Genomic DNA, 25,679 nt, shown 5'->3' with positions numbered 1-25,679 from the left:
GATATTTAACCTACAAAGCAAGCCAACTTTTACATTTTGAAAATCCCCAGCCTGATCCAACCATTGTAACACAAGTTAATTGAAAAGATCAAATTTTAAAAATCCACTTTAACTCAAGAACTAAGGAAGAAAATAGTGCATACTTTAATACCTCATACTATTCAAAAGTATGGTAGCGCAGTGTAGGAAAACTATATCCAGCAGTTAAAAATGCTTTATCCCTGCATCTTCTACCATTGGAGCAGTTTCTTCTCTTCTTAGCAAGGCTAAAGGATCAATGATAGGTATCCTTGAGTGTCTTAAACCGAAACATCCCAAGGAAGGGAGAAAAACCTTTTTAATGTGGCTCAAGGGATAGGAATAATAGGATGCAACAGAGAAAAGGCTGGCTTTGGAAAGGAAATACTGATAATTAGATGTATCTGACCATGTAAGAGTCCTCTAAGCATCCTTGTGAAATGTTGCTATTTAGGTTATTTTAAAAAGGATTAAACCCTTGGAAATGTGCTGTAAAGAACTATTCTGCATTGACATAGGAACAGACAAGGTAATAATGCAAGTAAAATTTGTTTATTTAGAACTTTTTTAATGCTATGATTTCTAGATTTTATTAGCTGGAAAATTATGATTTTCTTCATACTATTTTTTGTTGTTATATTCTTTTCCTGTCACTTCCATCCTTCTTTCAATTTCATTCTGACACACTTCACTTCATTGGAAGACACCAGACTTCTATAGTTTCCAGGAAGCTAAAAGTTACATATATACAAAATCGAGTTTAGCCTGTCTGGAAATTCATTCAGCAATTCATTCACTGAGCAGAATGAGTTGCTTATCTGTCTTTTTTTTTCTCTAAATTACCCAATAGCTAACTGGTGTTTTCCTGCAAGACTGCATGGATTTAAACTGAAAGAGGCTGTCACAGGGAAAGGAATCTGTAAAGAAAATTTATTAAAAAATAAAGGTATATTTCAAAGAGAAAAGGAGAAGGAAGCCGCTCATCTCGAAATATTTGCTTTTGTCTCCAAATATTTCCTCTTCTCTCCATGTCCTGCCCCAGAGACTCATAAATACCCTTACTAACATTGTACTAAAATGCTCTAAAGAACAAAGTCACTGCTAGCAGCACTCCTTGTAAACAGCTGCTAATATCTCAACAAATATCACTATTTTGTACAAGTGCATCTTGCCATGATTACAACCAATATTACTGGCAAACTATTTCATAGCCAGAGAGGAAATTAACATCAGCATTAAAATTTCTGATAGCTACAACAAGATTAGCTGTAATTTAAAGAAAAGGTATTCCAGAGGAAACCATGCAGAAACACAAAGAACACATTCTTATGATCTGAAATTTCCTTTCATCCTTAGCCAAAGGACAAAGAAATTTTCCACGTTTTAGCCAGACCTGGGGTTCACTCTAGGACACTTTTCCTTGTTTTTATTTACATAGGTTACATACTTGGATATATCCAAACTGTACCCTACCATTCTGCAAGTTCAATTTACAGTCACACTTTCTAAAAATAGACACAAAACATGCAAATATATGCATATGCAATTTTTTCTCAAATAATAAAAAAAGAAAACCTAACTAAAGAGCAAAATTGTGCATGACCAAATTTTAAAATAAAGGCTTACATGCAGGTGCACTCACACCATAAACTTAAATTGTTGGCTTTAATCTGCACAGTCACACATACAAAGTGCATATTTTTATCTGGAAATGGCCATGCACAAATTTAGAAGTAGTATTTAAGCACAGTTGTAAAAGCTCTGTGTCTTTTTTAATTGCCTAATTCAGGCTCTTATGCCCAAATAGTTGAGGAAGACATAATAGATTCCAGCTAGGGAGAGCAGCATAAATTCACCAGGGGATGGCTTAATCTAAAAAGAAACTAAAGATATGGATACTATTTTGTTTAAAAGATAGAAATCCTCTTGATAAACATGTTTATTGAAATTAAATTGTAAAATTCAGCAACCTAGAATTATTGAGAATGTTTTTGAGTCTAATTTGACTTATTCTTACCTAAGCCAATGCAAATAACACAGAATTAAACACAACCTGGAATATTGGGTTTTTTTCTTTTAAGAAATATTTGCTTTTTTGGTGTGAAATATTGAAATATTGCAGATTGAATATAGAGTGTAGAATAAAGGTATATAGGAAGAATAAAAGCGCAGCAAGATTCAGTGACTTATTTACTCAGTGTCACAGAGTAGGTCAGCATCAAAGAAATCATAAGGTCCCTCTATCCAGCCACTTGTACATCAATTTCTGTGTATTGCAAATCAGTTTAACATCCCAAAATTCCAATCCAAAAGCTGTGGAGCTCAGTCAAGCTGCATAAGTCACATCCCTCTGGGATGCTTTAGCTTTGTTCATCCCTAACCCTGCCAGGCTGTCCTGGGCTGGGCACACTGAGAGCAGCACCTCGACCTGGAGCTGGCAAACAGGACACAGGCATGGCTGGGAAATGTTCTTTATGGGCAGAGGGAGCTGCTGCAGCTGGGGGAACAGGATAATCTGAGTTTGGGATGAGCTGGGATCCCATTCAGAGAGAGAAGGACCAGTGGCCCAAGAGCAGGGGCTGCCCAGAGCAGGGGTGGTGCTGCCCTGCCCTGCAGGGATCACTGACCCATCCAGCCTCACCCCAGCCCACAGGAAAACCCTCCTGAGCCAAGACTACACTCAGCAAAAATTATTCATTTCCAGCATGGGGGAAATCCAGTAAATTAGCATAGGGAGGAGAAAGGAAACTCTCACACATAGAATCTCTAATTTCCTGATCCCTAATTGTTTAGAGCCTTTTAAACTATCTAACTGCTTTAGAACAAAAAATGTGATTTTCCTTTAGGAGGGTGAAATGGATCAGAAACACAAAGCTACAGCAGAGACCCTGATGCTTCAAGAATAAACAAAGGTGTACAAGCATCATTAAATCAGCATTTTGGGACTGGTGTAGAACATGTGTTTTTCTTACAAAAACACATGATTTAATAAAACAACATAAGAAAATCTCCTGGAACACAGTGTGTGTTACTAAATCAGAACAAGGGATTATCAGCTGCCATGCTATTTGATTAAGCATTAACAAGGAAAAACAGCTTTTCAGTGCCCAGTGATAAAGATTAATCCAAATAGAAGCTACTATAAAAGAACAAAAGTCCAACAAAACCCTTATTGACCAGTTTCAGTCAAGCAGTTTAATCCAAAAGATGCAGGGGAGCAAACAGTAAGAAAATATACATTTCTAAGATGTGGAATACTTCATCAGCTTTTGGAAAAACCAAATTCCTATAATCTTACATATTTTATTAATCTTTTACTGGATAAAGGCAGATGCTGGGCTTTAAATAAGCTAACACAAAAATAGAAAATATTTCCAGGATGTCTATACTGTTAGATACACACACACACACACAAAAAATTAAAAAATAAAGTGAATTAAATGATCACAATCCAATCTTTGAAGTCCCTCAACAAATGTAAACTTCAGTGAATACAATTCATTAAAATCTAATTACAAAAAAATCAATAGTGCAATTTAGCCCAACCCAAAACTTATTGTAATGCACTGAACATTTGGAAACTCAGGTCTTTATGAACAGGGCTGAAGTGACATTTTATATTACATTGCAGAGTGTCTCTGTAAAGCAATTAGCACAGGCTGCCTGCCTTTACTCAGAGAGGATATTACAATGAGGAGCTCTCAGAATACTGCATCTGCAAACACCCACTCTCAAGGATGCAGTGAAAAAGGAAATGACACTACTAACAATAGCCTTATAAACCTAATTTAAAAGAAAAATCAACTATTCATATCCCAAATACATACTCTTCAGAGTTCACTATTTGTATTGCTATTTGGGGAATCAAATGCCCACATTTTCCTTTTAATTATCTACCAGGAAATCCAGTGACAATGTTAGAAAAGGTATAGTCTGGCCTGTAGACAGTTTTTTCAGGGAAATCAGACAGAATTGGTTCAGAGTAGCAGTAACCAGCTTTTACTAGAATTATTTTAATACTTAAATTGTACAATATTTTTAAAACATTTTAAATGTCCTAAAATGTAAGAAACCACTGCTATAGAGTTTTTTTTTAAAATGAAATATGATTGAATAGTATAGAAAGATAATTTTGTATCACAGATTGCTCTAGAGGGCTCTGAAACCCCACATTCTGACCAGTCTCTCCTAATGTTTGAGTTTACCATTTTAATCCATATGTCCTTCCCTTAGACTAAAAGAAATGGTGCCACATCAGCTCCAAGAACACTGAAGCCACATGAGCACTTGTAGGCCCCAGGTTCTTGTCAATGTTTTTCATATCCTCTGGCCAGCTGACCTTATTTCAATTTCAATTATTGTGATTATTATGTGCTTGGGTAATACACACAGCGGCCACACAGCCACCAAGCAAAACATAAGCAAAATGAAAATTGAAATAAATGAGGAAAAACACTCTGTTTTCTTTAGGATAATCATCTCAGGGCCCCATCAATAATTTTCATCTGCTTCACTTTCTCTTCCAATGGTTTGGGGGTTTTTTAAAGATCCCCAAGTTCTCCTCAGACAACCAAGGCTGCTCACCTCACATTCCATCCCACCCTATTTGGTCTATGGGGAAGAAAACCCCAGAAGAGGATGGGACCACACTGGAGGTGAGGGGTACCAGGCAGAGATCTCTCATATCCTGGCACAGCCATGAGGTCATTCCAGCACAGGCTGTGCCAGGTGTCTGATATTTATGTACATTTATATTACACTTAACTAACCTAAGAGGTCACACACACAAAAACCCCAATAAAACACCAAAGACTGCCACCAATGCGACAACATGCTCCCATAAACTTTAGCTACTTTATACCATAAGCATGCTTTGATATCCAGTGAGAGCTGAGGACTTAAAAAACCTCTAATAAGGAGAAATAAGGATCTAAAAATGATGCACAGTGACAATGTGCTAAAAAGGTAAAAAACCTTTCCTGTTCTGGCTATAATTGCAATGGAAATAGCATCTAAACTAATAAGCTATAACATTTGGAAGAAGCAACTTACAAGGGCAGAGATAACAAAAACACTATTAAAAAAGAACTCAATAATGTTGCTAATACTTCACAGAAGAAGGTCGAGTCCTTCAATAATTCTGGGTAAGTACTCACCAAGAGTTTTCACAGCAACATATTGGCTACAGCAGCAGAGGCACAGTGTTAAACTTGGAGTCACAAGATATATTTTAGTGGGACTCCATCACCGCTCAAGGAGGGTGTTATAACAAGCTAAATTTGTTTTTGGTAGCAAAGATAGAAATGCCATATACCTAGGTAGAAGGGAATTGAGAAAAATGCCTCCTCTTCACAAAGTTGCACAGGCAGTACGATTTCTGTCTGGATTAAATAAATACTGAGTTGAAGGACTGAGTCTGTCCATGGGCTAACAAGCTCATATATGCCAGCACAAATTCATTTGAAGTCTTTTCATAAGATTTTGGGTGCTTTCATTACCTTTTTACTACCCTGGATGCCATCTGAACTGCATACAGGAAATAGCCTGACTAAGGAGTATCAGTGACCTCCCGCTTCCAAACAGATTGTTTATTCAGACAGCTAAATTAGATTTCAATATTTACACTATAAAATTAATCAGAGAAAACAATGGATTTAAAATCAAATAACTGAAACTAATCAGGCAGAATGAAAAGAAAAAGCTAATTAGAATTTGCAAGCCATTTTTGTTTCTGAAGAATATAAATACAGTTATATACACTATATATTTAATATACATTTATACAGACCTCACATCTGAGGTGCAAGTAGGGTTAAGACATTAGCACTTGAATAAAAAAAAAAAAAATCAGCAGTTCCTCTAAGTGTATCCTTTGATAAAACAATAAACTCTTCAATCCATCAGGAAGGCTGTGCAAGGTCTTTAAAAGAGCTTTGGAATGTCAAGGTTACATTACAGAGGCTGCAGAATTCTGACTTAATAGGAACAGAATTTATTATTTTTTAACAAAACATTAAAAAAACACCTATTTAGGGACCATCTGATGTTTTTAAATGAGTTATTACAGAATAAAAGTTAATATTGCAAACAGGATTTTAGCCCAGGGCTTATCCTTAAAGGATGATTCAAAGGATGAGCCACAAAATATAGCAGAAAAAATTGCTCATGTTGCCAAAGGGAACTTGGGAAGACTATGCTTCTCCTGAGAAGCTTTTAGAAGATGACACTGGCCACAAGGGACTTCAGCAGTGAACATTTTTTGACTGGACATGTGCTGGTGTGCCTGCACCAATGGAACAGCAGAGCCAGCCCCTCTGCCCTGCTGCACTGCGCGGGTTCAGTCATTCAGGATGCCCAGCAGTGGCAGGTGTGTCCAGAGGTGCTGGGGTGTAGAAGTGCCAGCATGTAAACTTCCACAGCTCACAGTCACTGGAAATTAGGAAATGGAAGCTGATAAATTCAAAGGGCAATATTGGAACCAGACCTTTATCACTGACGGTTTTTGTCCAAATGTAAATAAGTTACAAATTTAGGACCTGCAAGAATTTCCTTCACTGCCACCCAGCTAACAACTCGTTCTTCTCCCTTCTGCTTTCTCCTGCACAGCAACTCACCAGCTCTGTGCAATTTTTTGTGACCCAAGAACTTGTAAAGAAAGAGAAACATGCTCCAGAACCTGGCAAGATCACAAAATTGCTCCCAGTTGGACACTCCCTGCTCAGCCAGAGAGATATCATGGATCACCTTCTTCAGCCCTGTTTATGCACTGTGTTTATTCACAGTACATATCCAAGGTACTTTCTGCATTGTGCTTTTGCACACAGCCAAAACAGAGGGCAAAACAGCTGGCACACCACGGCAAAGAGCCCCTGACAGAGGCAGGCTGGGGGATCCACTCCAAGCAGCTCACTAAGCCTTGCAGGCACACACAATCTGGGACAATGATTCAGAAAGAAATAAATCAAAGGAGAGAAAATCACTAAGGTTTCAGGGGGAAAAAAGGCTTCTAAAGAAGAATTTGGAAACAAACAGAACAGCTCAGCAATACAGAAAGAACACATGTTTTTTTCAGTTTTCAATCAAAATAAAAATAATTCATGTTCTAAGGAGACTTACGTTTAGAGGAACTTAGTTTTATTATGTTTGTATTAAATCTGTGTTAAATCTGTTTAACATCACATTGCAGAGTTATGTGAAAACATTTTGTATTTCCCATATGTGAGCAGTGATGAAATGTTTGGGTACGTAATGTATTAGTTATGGTTTAAAGAAAAAAAAATTATATACTTTGAAAGGAAAAGAAAAACTGTAGAATAATCAGAAGTCATGTGACATACAGGAGGGCCCAATGAATGCAGCTCATGACACCTCCAGTTAATGCAACATGATTTAAGCTATAAACATTATCATGTTTATCATCATACCATAAAGCACTACAAAGCCACCAAAATCCTAAACAGTGCTAATCACAGCTTCCTCTAGGGCAGAGATGCAATATTTGCATACTTCTATAACTGGAAGATTTTTTTTTTTGTTAAAATGTGGAAGTCCTTTCCAATTAGACTGCAATTCAACTCATTTGAAACAAAGTTTAATTAAACATGATTCACTGTGCTTTCCAAGCCAGGTATTTTATGTGTGCTGTGGTAACTACAAGATTATCAAACCTCCTGCTTCTGAGGACAAAATGTATTTTCATGAAGGTCAGTGTCTGTCATGAATATATTTTAATTGGTTATCATTTAGAGAATAAAAAAAATCACCATTGAAAAAAACCTGTGAAGAACTACTGCTAACTGCATTTGTCCCTTTCTCACACAGAAAATATTTTCCATATTTATTTTAATTGACACAATTTTTTTCTCACTCGCTGAATTTGCTTGAACTCTTTAGCTCTGCTTTAAGGCAAGGTCCTACCTCTGACTCTGTGGGGGCTGCAGTCTTACCTTAAACTGCATTCTGAATTGGCCATACTTTGATAAATTTATTTAAACTGTAAAGGCTGAGCTAAGATGGTACTGGGGCTATGGTTCAGCTGAGCACCCAAGAAATGAAGTATTTAAGTACTTAATATAATTTGGACCCAAAATGTTATTGGATTCAATATCCTCACTCTATTGAGGGTCATTTTCCTGCTTGACCAATTATTCTTCCATTGTCCTGGAAATATTCTAGAAATCATTATATATTCCTCTGTGTTCTGATAGGCAGCGAGTTTGTCTTTTTCATACATCTATTTATTGTAAAAAAGTTAGCCTTAGACTGAAGGGCTGGCAGATTCTTAGATACATATAATTAGCTACATTAATAATTTCAAGTGTAATAACTGCTTAACAATATTGTATTAATGCTTTAGCTATTCCTCAAAAATCAAAATATGAGGAAGATTACTCTGAAAGTACAACACAGGGAGCAGTCTAATTTTTTTTAATCAGCAACCAGCTCTCTATAAGATTATTCTGCAACTAATCATTCTGCTGCCAGCAGCAAAATAAAACAGACTCCCCTGAAGTAAGTTTGTCTTGGTAGGGTTTCAAGATAACAGATTGTGACACCAACCTCCTCAGGTTCATACAGTTGCACTGTTTTGCCTTTTTGAATAAACACTTCTGCTGAAATGTTTATCCATTAAGCATGTAAACAGTTTCATCACAAGCACAAATATCTTTTTCATGTAGATGAAGTGAGTATATATACACTAGAATCTCACAGACAACTATTCCTTGGTATCAAAAGCAAGGCTCCAAAAAACTCATGAGTTTTTTGAAAGACATAATTTTGTGCTTCCATGAAAAAACTATCACCAGATAGCCACTAATATTCCTGGTCAATAAGTTTCCTCTTTAAGACTCTACCTGCAAGCAACTGATTGTCTATAATTCTTTATCCTCTAAGACATTCTCTCTCTGAAATCTAGAAATAATATCATATACATTTGCAAAATTCTTCCCACGCCTGTGATGACAAACTTGTTTGAATGTTTGGAGGAACCCACCTACAATCCAGACCATGGAGACAGCCCTTCACTGGTCACAACTGATTCCTACTGAAAAAAATGGACTCTGTAACAGCTGTCTCTGAAAGAACTGAGGCTCAAGTCTTGATGCTCAAATCCTCACAGTGCTCTTTACAAACTGATATCACCTATGGCTTGTTCAAGAGCTGTCCAGCTCAGCCAGCTCCTTTCTCTGTGCGATGTTTGAACAGAAATTAATATCTAGGACATTTTTTCCATGGGTTGATTCTCTGTTCCTAAACATTTCTCCAATCTCCTAAGACAGTAAGTCCATACTATCACATTCATAGGGCTTATTCAGAGATGCACTTTCCTATTTTACAAGAGATATTTGGTTTCCCCAGTGTTTTTAGTCCCCACCCCAAGGCAGCAGCACAGATTGTAGTTGTGGGGTCTGCCCCCAGAGCACCTGAGTATTTGCAATAATGAAAGAATTCTTCAGCATTTTAACAATATTTTCTTCTTACCCCACTTTCTCACATGAAGGACATCTTCCTTTCTCTTAAAATGTCCTAAAACATTTCCACTGTCTCTGCAAGATTTGGGAAGTTCATTCCCCACTACATTCCAAGGATGATGTAGCTCTAAATGTCTGTCCTTGTATTTATGCTGAAGCTGATGTTTGGAAGAACAGATGGGCTCTGTCTGAGTGTTCTTACTTGGAAATCCTATTTCCTTCCTAGATTCTTGTGCTTTTTAAAAAGAAAATAACTGAAATGAGAAGTCAAAACAAGGGGCTTGAGCAGAACAAATGTGTGAAAAGCCCTGAAAAACATCAGGACTAACTCTAGCCTACATTAAAATCCCATGGAAAAGTCATGCAAGTCAGCAAAGTGTTACACCAGCATTTTCATCTTAATCAGAAAAAAAAAAATCAATCATTTCTTTTGTTAATGTATAGTCAAAATTCTAATATACTGGAACAAATTTCAAAATACAGGGATATAAAATGTTTTCTGTAATCTGAAAGGTTTTCAAACTAAATCCTGTGCCTACCAGTTTTGGTGTTTCTGTGGAACAGGGACTGACACTCAACTTTGGGGAGAAAAAAAATCATTTAATGGTCTCAAGTACAACAGACTAAAAAGAAGGTGGTAATAAGTCATTGTCACTATTTGCAAATATATGACTGACAAGGAGCGAGAAAAGCAAAATTACCAAATCCTTTTAATTTCTCTCTAAAACACCCATGTTTGCTAAAAAATGGCCATATGAATACTCATACCAAGAAAACAGAGCCTATCAAAAATGCAGTATTTTAAACAGCCATTTCTTTTCAAAATAAATTGTCAGTTCTTGAAGATTTTGGAGGTCAACACTTCTTTGTAGCTCTGTTTGTTTGTTCAGTTTGTTGAAGAGCAAAGAATCTGTCTCTGGCATTTAATTAGGGGAATGTAGACACAAATGAACAAGAATTATTCATTCTCTTTCTTTTAAAATCTTGTTTCCCTATTGTTATTCTCAGATAAGCAAAGTTAGTCCTACATCTTAAACAAAAGCTGTCCCTTATTTTGCAGTGGTCTGCCAGTGCAGGCTCTACTGACCTTAATAAATGTGTGCTGTGTTGCAGAGGCTCACTTCAGCAGACCACAGAATGTGATGAACAAGACTTTACCAGATCCAGAGAAAATTGTGGGTCTGAACCAAGTAGAGCAGTATTTGACTGACAGGAATTCATACCACCTATTTTACATAGGGCTCAGGGCAAGGGAAGTTAACAGCTCTAAACTCTGACCATAAGAGGGATTTCAAATAATCCAGAGCAGCTAAATTTGATCTATAAAATTGTCTCTAAAATTGGACAAATACTTCTAATCCTATTTCTATAAGCTAAAACTATGGTTTATATGACACTGAAAACACCTAAAGCCAAGATAAAGCTGGACAGTTCAGAATGGGATTCTAGAACGGATTTTAACAAAATCAGGAAGTGCCCAGAATTTACTAATGGGAAATACTGAAGAGAAACATCTATAATCCCAACATCTGTCAGCATCTAGCATATTTATCTCTCCAGACAAATCCAGAGTCCAGTATCCATCCAGACTGAGAAGTGAGAGTATTAGTACCAATCACCCTTCCCTATACAGTGTTTATAGCCCTGCTTGTTTTCCCTAGGTAAGAGCTCCCTTGATGTAGGATTTAAAGTGACTGTCACATCTAGGATCATTACTGAGATAATTGTTGTAGATGATGTTCAATTTGCTGAAGTTCTTAATTATTTGATGATAATACTGAAAAGGAGGATCCAAACAAACCCAGAAAACAAAAGCACAAAACAAACTAGGAGAGAAAATGGCCTTGCTATACATATTTAATGAAACAGTGAAAATATCCTGCACAAAGAGAGTTAAATTGAAAATGTGTGTATGATAAATGGATATAATACTGTCTATGTAATGGGTTTCCTATTTAAATTTTGTGAGGATTTAATCAGTTGGGCACAGCTGTGCAGGATGCACCATAAACTACGTTGAAAAATATGTAGACATGTACATTTATCTGCTACAAATTAAGCTCACTTAGAGGTGGTCTTAATGGACCATGTAGCAATCATTACAAGCATAAATTTTAAACTGTCTGTTTCCAGTGAATTTGCTTTGAAAAAAAATTAATGCTCATCCTTAGTGGAGCACAGTAATAAATGGAAGTACCCTTAATCTGTTAAGCACTAATAACCCACCAATTATTCATCATGAACCCCATGCTGTATAATTTATGTCTGTTACAATTTTATTAGCTATTCTTTACTTAACCTGCAAAGGTGCAATTTTTATTCCAACTTACACACTGAAATTATATGATGTTTTAAGTGATGTGCCATTAAATTTACAAAATGCTCTGTCCCATTGGTTTATTGTAAAACATCTGTACAGTAGAGCATTGTTACACCTCGTGATCATTTATGACTTTCAGACTTTCTGCTTCTATGAACAGCAGCATCATCCACCTTAGAGATCAAAAAGCAGTGGCTTTGCTACAATGCAACACAAAAAATAACCCACAAATTATTTAACATGGAAAATGGATGACACTGTAATCAAAGTGAATGAGTGACCCAGTTGGAGCTGACTAGAAGCTCGCAGCAGTTGCACGCTCTCCTACAGGGGTTGTCACTTGGAGTCTCCTGTGTGCTATTCTGGTGCTCAGAGAAGCAAAGGGAACCCAGCTCCAGTCACTGAGGGGCCTTTCTCACCCAGATACTGAAAGGTTGACCAGAATAAAGATTGCCAAACCACAATGGAGGAAATCCATGCTTTTCAGTAACTGCTCTGGGTTTGCGTCTTGTCTGCCCTGCACCAGTCAGAAAAACTGTCCCTCTTGGAAAGCAGAAGAACACATCAAGTTTCTCAAATAAACCAAAGAGAGACTTGGAAATAACAAACCATGAACTCAAGCAAGCAATAGGGTAAGATTTCATTGTGGAGAAATTATGTGTCTCAATCCCATTCATTGACAGAAACTTTGAAATCCAAGATGCTAAAGATTACTTCCTTTCATGATCTCAGGAAACGAGATCAGGAATATTTTTTCAGGGTATTTAGGTGAAGAGCATTTTCAGGAATATTAGGTGAAGAGCACTTTCAGGGGGAAAAAAAAGAAAGAAACAAGAAAAAAAAGGCAACCAAAAAACCCCCACCAAAGCAAAGCTTATTTTTATTTAGGGGGAGTCAGCTCAGGCTGTCTAATTCTTTTCTTCATAAAGACTGATTTGCCAGTTTCTTTGCTGATGGAACTGTTCAAACCACAGGCTGCCAACATGCTCTGCTTTGTCTTCAGTGCATTGGCCAAATATTCCACCCAGCTTTAATCCAAACTGATGAGGACAGGCTGTGACATTTCCTGCTAGCACCCTCTCAGAAGCAAGGAGCTGCAAGCTCTCCTGCACTCCCAGAACTGCCCCAGCTGACACTCCTGGCAGGAGCATCAATCCCACGGAAACACGAGAGGTGGGGAAGCAGAAATGGCAACACATGAGGCATCTCCTGCACAGTGCAGGCACAGGGGGTGGTGTGTGCATGGGAAGTGTGATCATTCAAGTTTGCATCAGTCAAAATAAAAATGAGGACAAAAAAAGAGACAACTACATGTGGAAACGAGCCAAAGAAAACTCTGATTACATGAGAGGCTAGTACATATGTTGTATATACAACAAATACTTTTTTAAGTTCAGTGCTTGACTCAGAGACACTGTCACATCAAATTCTCTATATTGCTCTGAAGGATCCTTGTGCTGAAATGTCAGCTGGTCATATCACCTAAAGGCAAAAAGAAATTGCCCTAACATTATGCATAGCAGTTCCACTGCTCTGTGCTCCATAGCACTGTTTTCTAAGAATAGCTGTTTCAAAAGGAAGCTTCTCTTCAGTGTGAGCCAGAGGCAATTGAATTTTACCCTAAAAGTGGCTATAGGCTTTGTAGAAACATTTAGGAATATTAAATATTCATGTATTTGATTTAGCAAAATTCAGGACAGTAAAGGCATCCACCGGAATAGCTCCAATGTAAATATTTTTAACATTTACCACTACAATTTGAAGTATGGATATTATGACAAAGTGAAATGCCACAAAGAAGAACAAATGATTGGAAAATTCCCTTTTTCCTCTTGTAGTTAGTGGGTGTTTATGAATTATTTTTCACCCAAAATGGCAATGTCCAGGACTCTAACCTTCCACTGGGAGGGCTGTGCCCTGCAATGAACTGTTCTACATCCAATGTTTTCAAGTTCAATTTCCTTTCACCATAATCAATTCCACAAAAGTCTGACATTTTCTCAGACCTAGATCTACATCTTTCCCTCTATCACTGGTATAAGCAAACATTTAAAACAGAATTTTCAGTGAACTGTGCTGCTTTTCACACCACACAGGGGAAGCATGAGACTGGATGTAGGTGTCACAGAAGAAATGGTGGAATCCTATATTACCGTGTGATGTACAACAGAAAAAAAGCAGGAGAAATAAAAAAGGCACCATAAAATACACCCATGTATTTTGCCTTGACTTCACTGAAATTGTCAGAAACACAGATCTGCTGTAAAAATACACTGCACTGTGTTCTTTTGAACAGCAAAAGCATATTTCATGAAGTGCTATTTAAAGCACTGGATTAAATCCCCATATCAAGGGGTTCCTTTTCTAGAGGAAGGCATTGCATAAATCCCTAATTTCATACTACAGAAAAGCTCAACCTGAATCCATTATATACTGTCTCTCACTAACTACACACCTAAACAAGGGAATGGGATTAGGAATTCTGGATGTGAATTTCTGTATTGAGATGGAAGAAACAAAGAGAAATAATGCTGTCATAATAGAGCATCACTATGTCTACAAATTCTTAAATTTATAGATGTAACAATCTAAAGCACCATGACACAGGAGTTTAGAAATTTGTAGACACAGTGAAAAATAAAATCTCATGTATTACAAGTATTTAATGACTATATATTATATAATACTCTGACACATGTAAAAATTTTACAGTTTACAGAGAGTTTAAAAATAAATATACTACATTTTCTTGGCTAAATTAATCTACAGATTACAGTCAAAACAGAATAAAGCATTTAAAATTTGCTAATTAAATATAATAAAAGGAGATAAATATAATTATTTTATAAAGCAGCCTTTCATCTTTTATATCTATGAGAGCTTTTCTATATAAAATGTGTGTATATATAGAGATATCTATATGTAATAAATAAAAAACTTTCAGAAATAGCTTATTAACTGTAGTGTTAGGAATTTTTAAATTGTGTTTCCTTGGTAAAAATACTGGAATGAATGTTTTAAATTAAGGAAATGTGGCCTTTTTGAGTTCTTGCATCCCACTTAAATCTATATTTCTTATCTTGTCAGAACAGAAATTATAGTGGGATGGCATAGATTGTATCTTACTGGATTAAGAGACCACATGAAATTATATAGTCTGCAGTAAATATATATATATGTGTGTGCGTGTGTGTGTGTGTGTAGCAAAATTGGAATTGTAGTGGTCAGAGCAGCCCATGTTTTTTCTGTATTTATTTCTTTTAGGAGGACAGATACCAAAGTCCCCAAAGCACCTGGCATATAAAGTTAGTACTGCTAGCTTGCTCTCCAGCAGGAAGCACTACACACTTCCCCAAAGCATGTGACTGATGAGTAAAATTTGTTTCAAATTCAATATTTCTGAGACCCAGACCCAGGCACTGTGTTCTCAACATGTAGTTAAAACAACAGCAATGCTTTGCTTGCAGGGGATGTGCCACTGCTCTGCATTCTCTCTCCCAATGTCTCTTTCCCTGTTTTAAATTTCAAGGATTTCTCTCTTTCCCCCACCACTTCATTTCCAAATATACCAGTGCAGTACTTCATACACACACAATGCTCTCTTCTCTCCCATTTCCTTTCAGCCAAGCTGATAAAACCATATTAACACCAGGATGAGCCTGTGCCCTCCACTCTGGAGAGGGGTTTATTCTGGATTTGCTGCTCTCCCATCTCCCTCCATTGCACCCAGTCAGGTAAGAACATTGGCAAACCAAATTGCTAACTGTCTACAAAACACACACAGACTGATCTTATGCTAAGACCCAGATATTGTTCAATCCCTGTAAGGAAATGCTTTATTTACCATTATGTTCAGCAGAATTACTATTGAAATATATATTTTATATATATATATATATATATATAAAATATACATAACATGATAACAATTTTCCCCTGTGCAATGTAGCAGATTAGACTGCACAAACCAATTGCCCCTGAACCAAGAATGACATAGCCAGTATTCAGTGTTTGGTTTGAACTGTGTTCTAAACTGTTTGCTTTTAAAAGGCAGACCACCAAGTGGAGAACTATAGTCTTCTAAAAATAAAAGCCCTTTCACTATGTATAAAAGTTTCCTGTAGGGTATTGTCTACAGTTTTATTGTAGTAGAGGAATAGAAAGAACAACTACAGTGATATCATACAGTGTCAAATAAATAAAATTGAAAATTATTCTGTTTCAGTTTTGTATGACTCAATTCAAAACCATCACCTAACTAGGTAAATGTGTCAGGGCTATAGTTTGGGAACAAATGCACACATTCCTGGGACACCACTGAAGACAAAGAATTTGCTTTGGAATATGAAGAAATAAATTAAGACTGGTCTTTTGTAGTGCAGCAAAGGCAGCTTCAGTCTAACAGGGCTCTGCAGTTCAGCTGCCAAACTGTGGCTGAACCACTGCTCCCAGCCATGGACACTGCATGATTATAAGGACACCAGCCAAGCCTTTCTTCTTTCTATTTCTTTCATTTTTTTTTTCTTTTTCCCCTAATGGAACTTTTCACTAAACTGTGTCTGAACTAAGGATCATTCTGGTATAACTTTTGAGCCAAAGTTAACAACCCTCACAAAAGCAGAAATTCGTGTCTGAAAGTGTGGCTACTTTCTGACCAGAAAAATCCATGGACTGAAAGTCATCCCTGTGACATCAACTCTTCATTCCAAAAAAAAAAAAAACACCCAGAAAAGAATAAAGAAGTCAGCAGGTCCACATCACAGTCTCACGAAATTCATAAGGTAAGGTATACAGGAAAGGTACACCCACAATTTTTAGTTTCATTTACAAAGAAACAAAAGTTAAAGAGCTGATTGAGTTTCTGCTCTTTGGTACTTCAGGGTTCAGGGAGTTAGATTTTTTTTTAGTTCTGTCTTGATGGTGGCCTTTAATGCAAAAGAGACTGTACAGGTCAGTGGCTCCTTGGGCAGGGTGTGCTGCCAAAGGCAAACATCAGTGGGGAATGAGATGATAGGCAGGGAGAAGGGATAGGAAGGTATAATTCTAGAAACTGCCTTCCAGAAACACAACTCTTGGAGGATTTTGCCAGAGTCCAGGGAACCCTCCAGAGAAATAACACTTCCCCAGATGCTTATTAAGGTCTCACCAGATATCATCCATGTCTGCATGTATTCTAAACTCCCAAAGACAATAAGCTTAGCTTCTGCTGCTCTGTCTGCTCACAAATGCTACCTTATCTGGAGAACCTAAGAGAAAACAAAACCCGAGAGAGAGAAATACAAAATGTAGCACATTGCCACCATCAGATACTCTCAAAAAGACAAACTGAACCCAGTGTCCACAATCAGAAGAGAAAAGCTGTATTTAGGCTACTAAATAATCTGAAAGAATAGATTTGATTTCCAAAACCTTTCATAACAGAAGTCCCAGATAAAGAAAGCAGTAATGAGTTGATCAAGCCCCAGTGCTTCAGAATACTGAGAGCACCAGTTTTACTTTCTGTGCCAGTACCTTAAGGTGAGACACACAGTTGTATTGGAATTGTTCTCTAAACCACCTCCAGCTGAAGTTCTTTCATCTGCTTCTTGGTATCCCTAAACACAGTTCACAGTACTTTAAAAATTGGCAGAACAAAAGGTGGTTTAGTTTTTATATTCTACAGAAGGCCGTTAGGACTACCACATCTGTTCATGCTTCTGTAGTAAATCAACAGAAAACATTTTTCTTCTCTTTCAACAATTTTAATGTTTTCTAACTTTGTTTATGTCACGCAATTTCTCATGACTTATTTAATTCTTAGCAATTTTTCTTGTATTACTAATAATTTGAGATGAGTTGTATGAAAATTTTTTCTACAAATTAGCAAATGATGAGCACCTTGAACTCCTGGCAAGCTGCTTGCAGCACAAGTCAATAGGCAGCATGCCAAGAGAGTATTAAAACACAACTACTTCTAGAGTTCCAGGCTTCTTCCCTTTTACAAAGTTGCTTATATTTCCAACTTGTTTAGTGATATGTGGATTTATGACCAGAGAGACTGTTCTAACTAAATCTGCAAATAATGAAGACTTTTTGAAACTGTGGAAAAGCGGAAGGAAACACCCAGTAGAGATACACAAAGTCAGCAAAGATGAAGTGAGAGTAAAAACAACAATCTTTGTCTTTCCTTGTGTGATCTGAAATAACAGTGTGTGTCACAGAAGAATTACTCGCACATTTAGATAACAGACTCAATCCATACTCATGAACTTAATTTGGTCTACTAGTGAGTGTCCTAATAATGTTGAATGTAAATATTCAAATGCAGAACTCAAAGACCAGATGGCAAATTTTGTCGGGATTCATCACAGTTTGATTAGTATGAGAGTCTTTTATTGATTTTTTGGTTTTCACCCTAAAAAAGTTCATGTATCAGTAGCAAAGACTGACTTTTCATACGGAATACTGTTCTAAGACCAACAGCAGAAGAGACAATTTAACAATGACCATGTCTGATTGCACTTATTTAAATGCTGGTGCTGCTACTAGCATCAGTGCTTTAAAAAACATTGCCTTTTCAGCAATACTGCAACCAACAGCCCCCATTAAACTAAAGCTGATATACAAAACCCAAGATTTGTTTGTAAAAAAAATCTGAGCACCCTCATACCTAGTTAAAGTCAAGGACAAGCAAAATTAGATGTTTCAGACTATTTCTAAACCGGTGACAATATCGGCAGGCTCCCAGAAACAGAAAACCCTTTGCCATGCTGGTTAAAATCTCAGTCCTGTACTATCTGGCCTCAGGGTGGGAGCACCCAGGGAAGGAGGGAAGCTGCTGCCTTTGCTCCCAAGGCCAGCCCCAAGGGATGCTTGTGCATCAAACAATCCAATAAGGGACAGGCTAAGAGTAGCCAGGCATCAGGAGGACTGGAAAATAAATGGTATTTGGGCATTTTTACTGCATTAACTAAGAAAAAGATGCATTATTTATAGTCTGTACATGGCTATAGGTTTACAACACTGTTAAAAAAATAAAAGCCCAGTTTAATAGGTTTTTGAATCTCATATTAAGCAATTGGTACTATTGATTCACCATCAGTAAATCAGAAAACCTGCTCCTGAGCACCACTGAATTCAAAATTCAGCAGTCTGCTGCTTGGGGGCATAAAAATACTGCACTTTTGGGCAGGCAGAGGATATAATTGTAATTTACCTTTGAACTGAAACAAATGGTGAGTTATGGGAGAAAGCAACTTAGAAGAGGATGAAATCCTCACACAGTAGGTCTATGTGAATTTTCATGAATGGTGATCATGATTTTATGATTATAAATCATTGCAAAGTTTTACACTCCTACAGCAAAATGAGAAAATACATTCTAAATTATATTTCAGTGAGTTTTTACAAAATATCTAAAATTCTATGTTCATTTCACCACTTTGAAGAATTTCAATGAGCTTTAGGAGCTGAATACAACTGGACCTTATGCACGCTTACTTCACTGGCAGACCTGAATGCCTTCTGATTTTAGTTAAAAATTTCCATCTATCAAGGAAAGATTCTTACTACTGAAAACACAGATGAAACTGTGTGACAAAATATTGTATACTGATTTCTTTCCCCAGGATTATTACACATATTTTAGACAGAATTAGTCTAGCCTTCTCACACAAATTATAAGTGAAAGCAAAACACAGCTGAATGACCAAAATTTCAGAAGCTCACTGGAAGTCTGACCAGTCTCCAAGTATGCAAAAACCTCTCAAATACAAAGTTAGACTATACCTTAAAATAAAAAAAAAATCCACAAAAGGATTTGAACTGTTTTCCTCCAAGTTATTTCTATATCAAATTGTAACTACACTGAGAAGTTGGCTGTTAGACAAAGAGAAGTTTCAAGACCACAATTATTGAAGATTTTTGAATTTTATCAGTGGAAAAACCCATTGCATCAAAAGACTACGTTCTGTTATACAATTTCTCACATACTGAAGAACAACGTTACCTCCTGCTGTATCTGCTGCCACATTAAAAAATGTCAAATTATCCAGGAAAAACAGAGACTAAGTAACTTAACTGAGGACAGTAACTCAGCCCACCATATTTTCATTAATATTTTCACCTGGAGATCTTTGATCTGCATCTTTGCTCATATCACCTAATCTGGTTTTATATATAAAGAGGGTTTTTTATTTATTTGGCAAGAGATTATGTCAACAGCCATTTGGAAGTAGCCAAGATAATATGGTACCACCAACCCCTGAGCCCTGGCAGGACTTCCACCCTCAACAGCAAGAGAAGTACTTTTCAGTATCTTCAGGTTAAGTTAAAAAGATAAACACCACAGAGTAAGCCTAAGTCATACAAATATGAAAATCCCTCTTTGTCACTCTTCTCAAGCACAGGGTAATATCACTGAACAAATAGCAGGAAACCAATGGAGAATTCCCTTCAAAATCTCAGGGTATATGGTGGCAGAATTTCAATTCCCTTCTTGGAACAACACAAACACACTTATTAATTAATAACAATCAGGTATTTTTGGTAGTTGGAACTTGAAAATATGTATTTTGTTTCTTTATTCAATTTCTGTTACATTAATTTCATAATCTCATCTTTTATCTTACTTGCTTAAAAAAAAAATTCAGCACTAACCACGCGTGCCCACAGCTGGGCCATTTAGCTGTGTAGTACACAAGTTATTTTCATTTTCTCCTAGTAAGCATCATGTACTAACTTATGTGCAACACTTCAGCCACTAATATCAAGACACGTTGCTAATTTATTACTAAAGATCAGCTTCTTTTTCATTAAATTGCATTTATCTGTGTTACAATCCACTCAGAACTAAACTCAGAGCTGAATTGAGGTAAATCCATAGAGAAATTCTGTGAGATAAAGGCCAAAATGCAGTTCACAGTTCACCTATTTTTGAGTTGTAGGCAAAAATTCAGCAAGGTCAAACAATGAAGCACTGTCAGAGGGGATTTGTTCCTAATACACCCAGTACAACAGTTCTGAAGATTTTACCTTGGTTTTCTTTCAGAAGTGATATTTTAATTTATTTTTTTTTAAAGCAGACAGTGAGTATGATGAGATACACGCTGCTCACAGTACAGGATTTCATAGCTTACTGAACAGGCAAGGACATAAACAGATACCTAAAGTTTAGAAAGTGCACAAGTTTCTCACAGAACTGGAGACAAAGGCCCTGCAAGTTTAATCTTTTTTGTATCATAGAATAATTGTGTAGCTTCAGTCAGCTCTCTATTTCTCCATGGCCCATATCCATCGCAGATAAATAATAATCCCCACCTAATCTCAAAACCAGGTTATTAATTAGCTGCTATCAGCAAAGTTCATTGCAAATATTACATGCTAAAAATGCTACTGTTTCCCTTTCTACAAGCTCAGGTGATGTTCCACTGAACAAACATACAAAATTTCAGGGATGTATTATAAGACAAAATGAGAGGGCAAAACTACCCTCTTAGAAAAATGGTATCTAGTTTGGAATGGATGACAAGAGGGGAACATGAGATGTGCACAAGATTGTATGAAAAATTCCATCTCCCCATGATAATTCTTCCAATCCAGATGTACATTTACACACCTAACTATACACAGATTTGCAGTTATTAATATGAGATCTTGAGATGAGGTAAGAAAAGTCAAAACCACTTCAGCAAAGATTCAAAATCTATCTATAATTCATATATTTTTGGAGAATATTTGTTTTCATAACTGCATGACTTCAGGGGAGATTGCAAGCTGTCTTTTTTTCCTCAGTTTCCAGGGGTTTTTCATTTGGTAGCATCTCATTTGTATTATTTATTATAGAAGTCACACACTTTCCATCTGGATACTACTACGGAAAATCAAGATCCCTCAAAATACTGTCAGAGTGCACACAGACAAAAGTAGCTTTCTATTTAAGAATATGGGGACTTTTAAAGGGAGGGAAGAAAGGTCTGTGTGTAAAACAAACAAATATCAAAACCCAAATCAATTATTCCTGTATGTAAATTGAACTAAAGAAACTGGGAGAGGAAAAAAAACACAATTAGTAGAAAAAGCTTTGTGTTCCCCATTTCAAAGTAAGCAAATAAAGGACTTGTTTCTCTTCCCTTCCTCAGCTCTGACCAGTATGGTTTCAAGTTTGTGCTTCCCACATATTTAAGTTACAGTCTTGACATTTTGCTGGTTTTGATGCATGTAGAGCTGGGAACGCAAATTTAGAGCATAAAATGGCCCATCCTTCAACCTCATCATCACTTTTTGTCCCCCTTCATGTCCACACTGGCACTGGTTTTTTGTTAGTCTGAAACATAAACTTGCATGGACATCCACGGCACGTGTAAAGCATTTTATGTATAGCCAGGAATTTATACCTTCCCCCCAAACAGATTTCTACATGTGTGTAATGAGTCCCCCTTGGTTTGGGTGCTGAAACATATATTCTTCTGAATTTACTAATGAGCTGCTATTCCGCTCAAGGAAGGACAAAAGGAAAAATTCTCATTTCATGCACACCAAAAGGCTCCCACAATCATTGGCATTACGAGTAGCTGATACGCAGAGGCTGCACCCTGCTCGCTCTGCAGAACCTGCTGTGGCAGTGCAGGGAGAGGGATGGATGGCAAGGATTTCCTCCCTGCTGCCCCCCCCCAAGGGAAGGCACAGATCCCGGGCCAGGGGGAGCAGCAGCGGCCCTGGGCTGGCACCGGGCACGCTCCCACTGCCAGATGGCTCCGAGAGAGCAGCCACGGCTCCTCTCTGCGGCCCTGGCAGGGCCAGCACTGAGCTGCCCCAGCAGCACTGACCACTCAGACCTGTGGGTATTTTTGTACCTTGCTGTGATGTAATCAGGAACCCCTTAGCTTACAGTCAGTAAAGGCAGAACCTTAAATATCTCTGTTACTTCTATATGCAATCCTTTAGCTTGGGTACAATGCACATTTCAGACTATATTTCTTCAAGGCAAAATGTAAAAATTAGTAGCATAAAGAAGTGGAGCAGCTGATGTACATTTTGGCTTAGCTATTGGATCACAAAATGGAAAATAAATTCTGATTATCAGAAATCTTTTCTTTGCCCTGAAATGAAATGGCTGTTTTAAAATTATTTTCCTACACTTATTCTGTAAATTGTATCAATTTGGAATTGAAAAGGTAATCTTTAATTTTAAAATCAAAATGTTTGAAAACTAGTGTAGGAAAATGTCAGTATTTGTTTTCTTTCTCATTGCAGCTGTAAAGGCTTGTCAAGCTCAGCCAGCAGTGAGAAGTAGAGAATTTAATGCCATTCAAATAGCATTCTTTGAAAAATTCTTGTTGATAAACAAATTTATTGCACTAATAGATTCTTAAAATCTCAAAGTCAGTATTTTCAGGTGATCTAAAATAGGAATAAGCATTGTTTGGAATACCTATCAGAAACAGGATGGATGTTAGTGTCTTCAACACAACATAAATTTAAAAGAACCACAGAGACAGTTACCTGAGATCATAGGGCATGATTGCATTCCAGGGGTCTGAACATAAACCATCATTCTCTCTCCATCATCTGCACTGGCCCACAAGGTCTACCAAAACTGAGAGCTAGCATCTAAATCAGTCTCAACTCTCTGGCACTTCAGCACAAAAATGGCACAGAACTGTCACTTGGAGACCTGAATGCAGCCCTAACACAAACACACAGAGAAACCAAAATAACACATCAGTGGAAACGGTGGCTGATCAAAATCTCTGCAAAGGAAGGCAGCAACTGAGGGGAGCAAAGAAAGGGAGCACTGGGCAAGAGGCAGTCAAAGGCTGGAGAGAAAATGTCCAAGGCACAGGCTGGAGATGTGTTTGCACAGCTCACAGAGCCTATGCTGCTCCTGGGGCCACCTGGGTGTCACCCCCTGCACCCTGCCAGTGAGGGGATGCAAAATGATATTCCTTGGAAGTCATCTGTGCTGCTAGGAAAACTGAGCTTGAAATTGCCTCACTTAAAATGAAATCTAACCTGGAAGAGATGATGGCTACAACATGAAATGGTTTAGGGTTCATTTCTGAGTTCCTTATAACTGAATTTATGTGTGTGTGAGCTTCAAGGGCTTTTAAAAAATGGAGATGTGGAACTGTACAAACTTCATGCTATAACTGCATATGTGGCACATTCTATGGCATTTAAGGCTCATTAAATTCTGAATCTTGTGTCATCTGCCCTTGGCTTAAAATAGTTTTGTGTGAGCCTTTTGCTTCTAACTTCCTCTTTAACAGAAGTTGTTTCTGTCAGTCTCTTAGCTCCCTTTATTTTCTTTACCACATCAGTTCCACAGCAATACTACAGGGTCAGATTACAGTTCTAATCCTCCACAATTTTAGTCCCTTCATGTTTACTGAGAGGAAAGCAAAAATAACTGAATAATTTGCAGAAACCCTCTATGACCAAGTAATAATTAAAATCATTTCAGAACATCCTTTTTTAAAAAAATATTTTTCCCAATTAAAAGTAATTTTTTCAATACAGGTTCTAGTTTTCTGATACATTTAAAGCTCTATCAGTAACAGAAATATTTTCTATAAAAAGTCTAGGAACTGCAGGAAGGAACTGTTTTAACAAGTTCAGAAGAAACTACCAAGATGATCAGAGGGATGGGGCATCCCTCCTACAAGTAAAAGCTCAGCAAATTAGCATTGTTCAATCTGGAAAAGAGAAGTTTTGGGGTGACCCTACTGCAGCTTTCCAGTACCTGAAGGGAGTAGGACAGGAAAGATGGAGTGGGGCATTTCCATAAGAGAATGGAGTGGCAGGACAAGCTGAAATGACTTCCCACTCACAGAGAGGAGGTTTGGATTAGGTGTTAGGTAGAAACCCCTCTCTGTGAGGGTGGGGAGGCCCTGGCACAGGTTTCCCAGAGAAGCTGTGGCTGCCCCATCCCTGGAAGTGTCCAAGGCCAGGTTGGACAGGGCTCTGAGCAACCTGGTCTAGTGGAAGGCGTCCCTGCCCATGGCAGAGGGTCTGGAACTGGATGATTTTGGGATCCCTTCCAACAAAAGCCATGCTATAATTCTGTGATTTAGGTTTTTTCTATGCACCAGTTCTTTAACATCACTAAAGAACTGACAGAACAGAATCTGATATATCTCAAGTTGCTCTGACATGAAATGTTTCTTTTTATAAATCAAGAGACTCATCACAATAGCAATATTACATTGCCAAAGAACTTTCCATTTAATTTAAAGCATGATCAAAATTCAGACACTTAGCGAAATCAAGAAATATCACACCACTGCTGTCTGCTTTCAATAGCTGTTTGAAGTTATTGGGAGGGAAAAAAAGAAACTGTCTTATTACAGGTTGGCAGTACAGTTTTTATGACAAATGTCTTCCCTGCTGTAAAGACTTTATGACTGAAAAGGTACAATGCTTTATAAAATGAAGCATCTTTTTCCATGATAATAACTGTTAAGTTTTTCTTCAGTGCTCATATGCCTCCAGCTTATTTTGTAATGATATAACACCTGCAATGGATTAAATTTGCACTGTAACTGTAGCAGAGAGCGTAAGAAATGTCACTTCTCATTAGCCTGCATATAAATCTGCCTTTTTTGGTAAGCAGTATAAAAGAAAGACCACTGAACCGCTAGAAACTCAAAGCATATGTTGTTCATGCAAAAAGGACACTCAGCAATATGAGCCTTTTCCATGCTGTTCTCTTTCAGGACTGGAAGAATGTTTTTGGAAAGAAAAGGAAATGCACAGAAATGCATCACCATCAAGTTGTAGTAGATTTTTATAATTGCTTGCTGACACAGCTGAATAGTTGTAAAATATCAGAGAGTAAATGAGTTGATAATGTAAAGCAGTAATTAGGATTTTGTGCATGCTTATGCTAT

The sequence above is a fragment of the Molothrus aeneus genome, chromosome 11 (assembly GCF_037042795.1).
Source record: "Molothrus aeneus isolate 106 chromosome 11, BPBGC_Maene_1.0, whole genome shotgun sequence".
NCBI classification, from domain to species: Eukaryota; Metazoa; Chordata; class Aves; order Passeriformes; family Icteridae; genus Molothrus; species Molothrus aeneus.
This window is presented reverse-complemented; position numbering follows the sequence as displayed.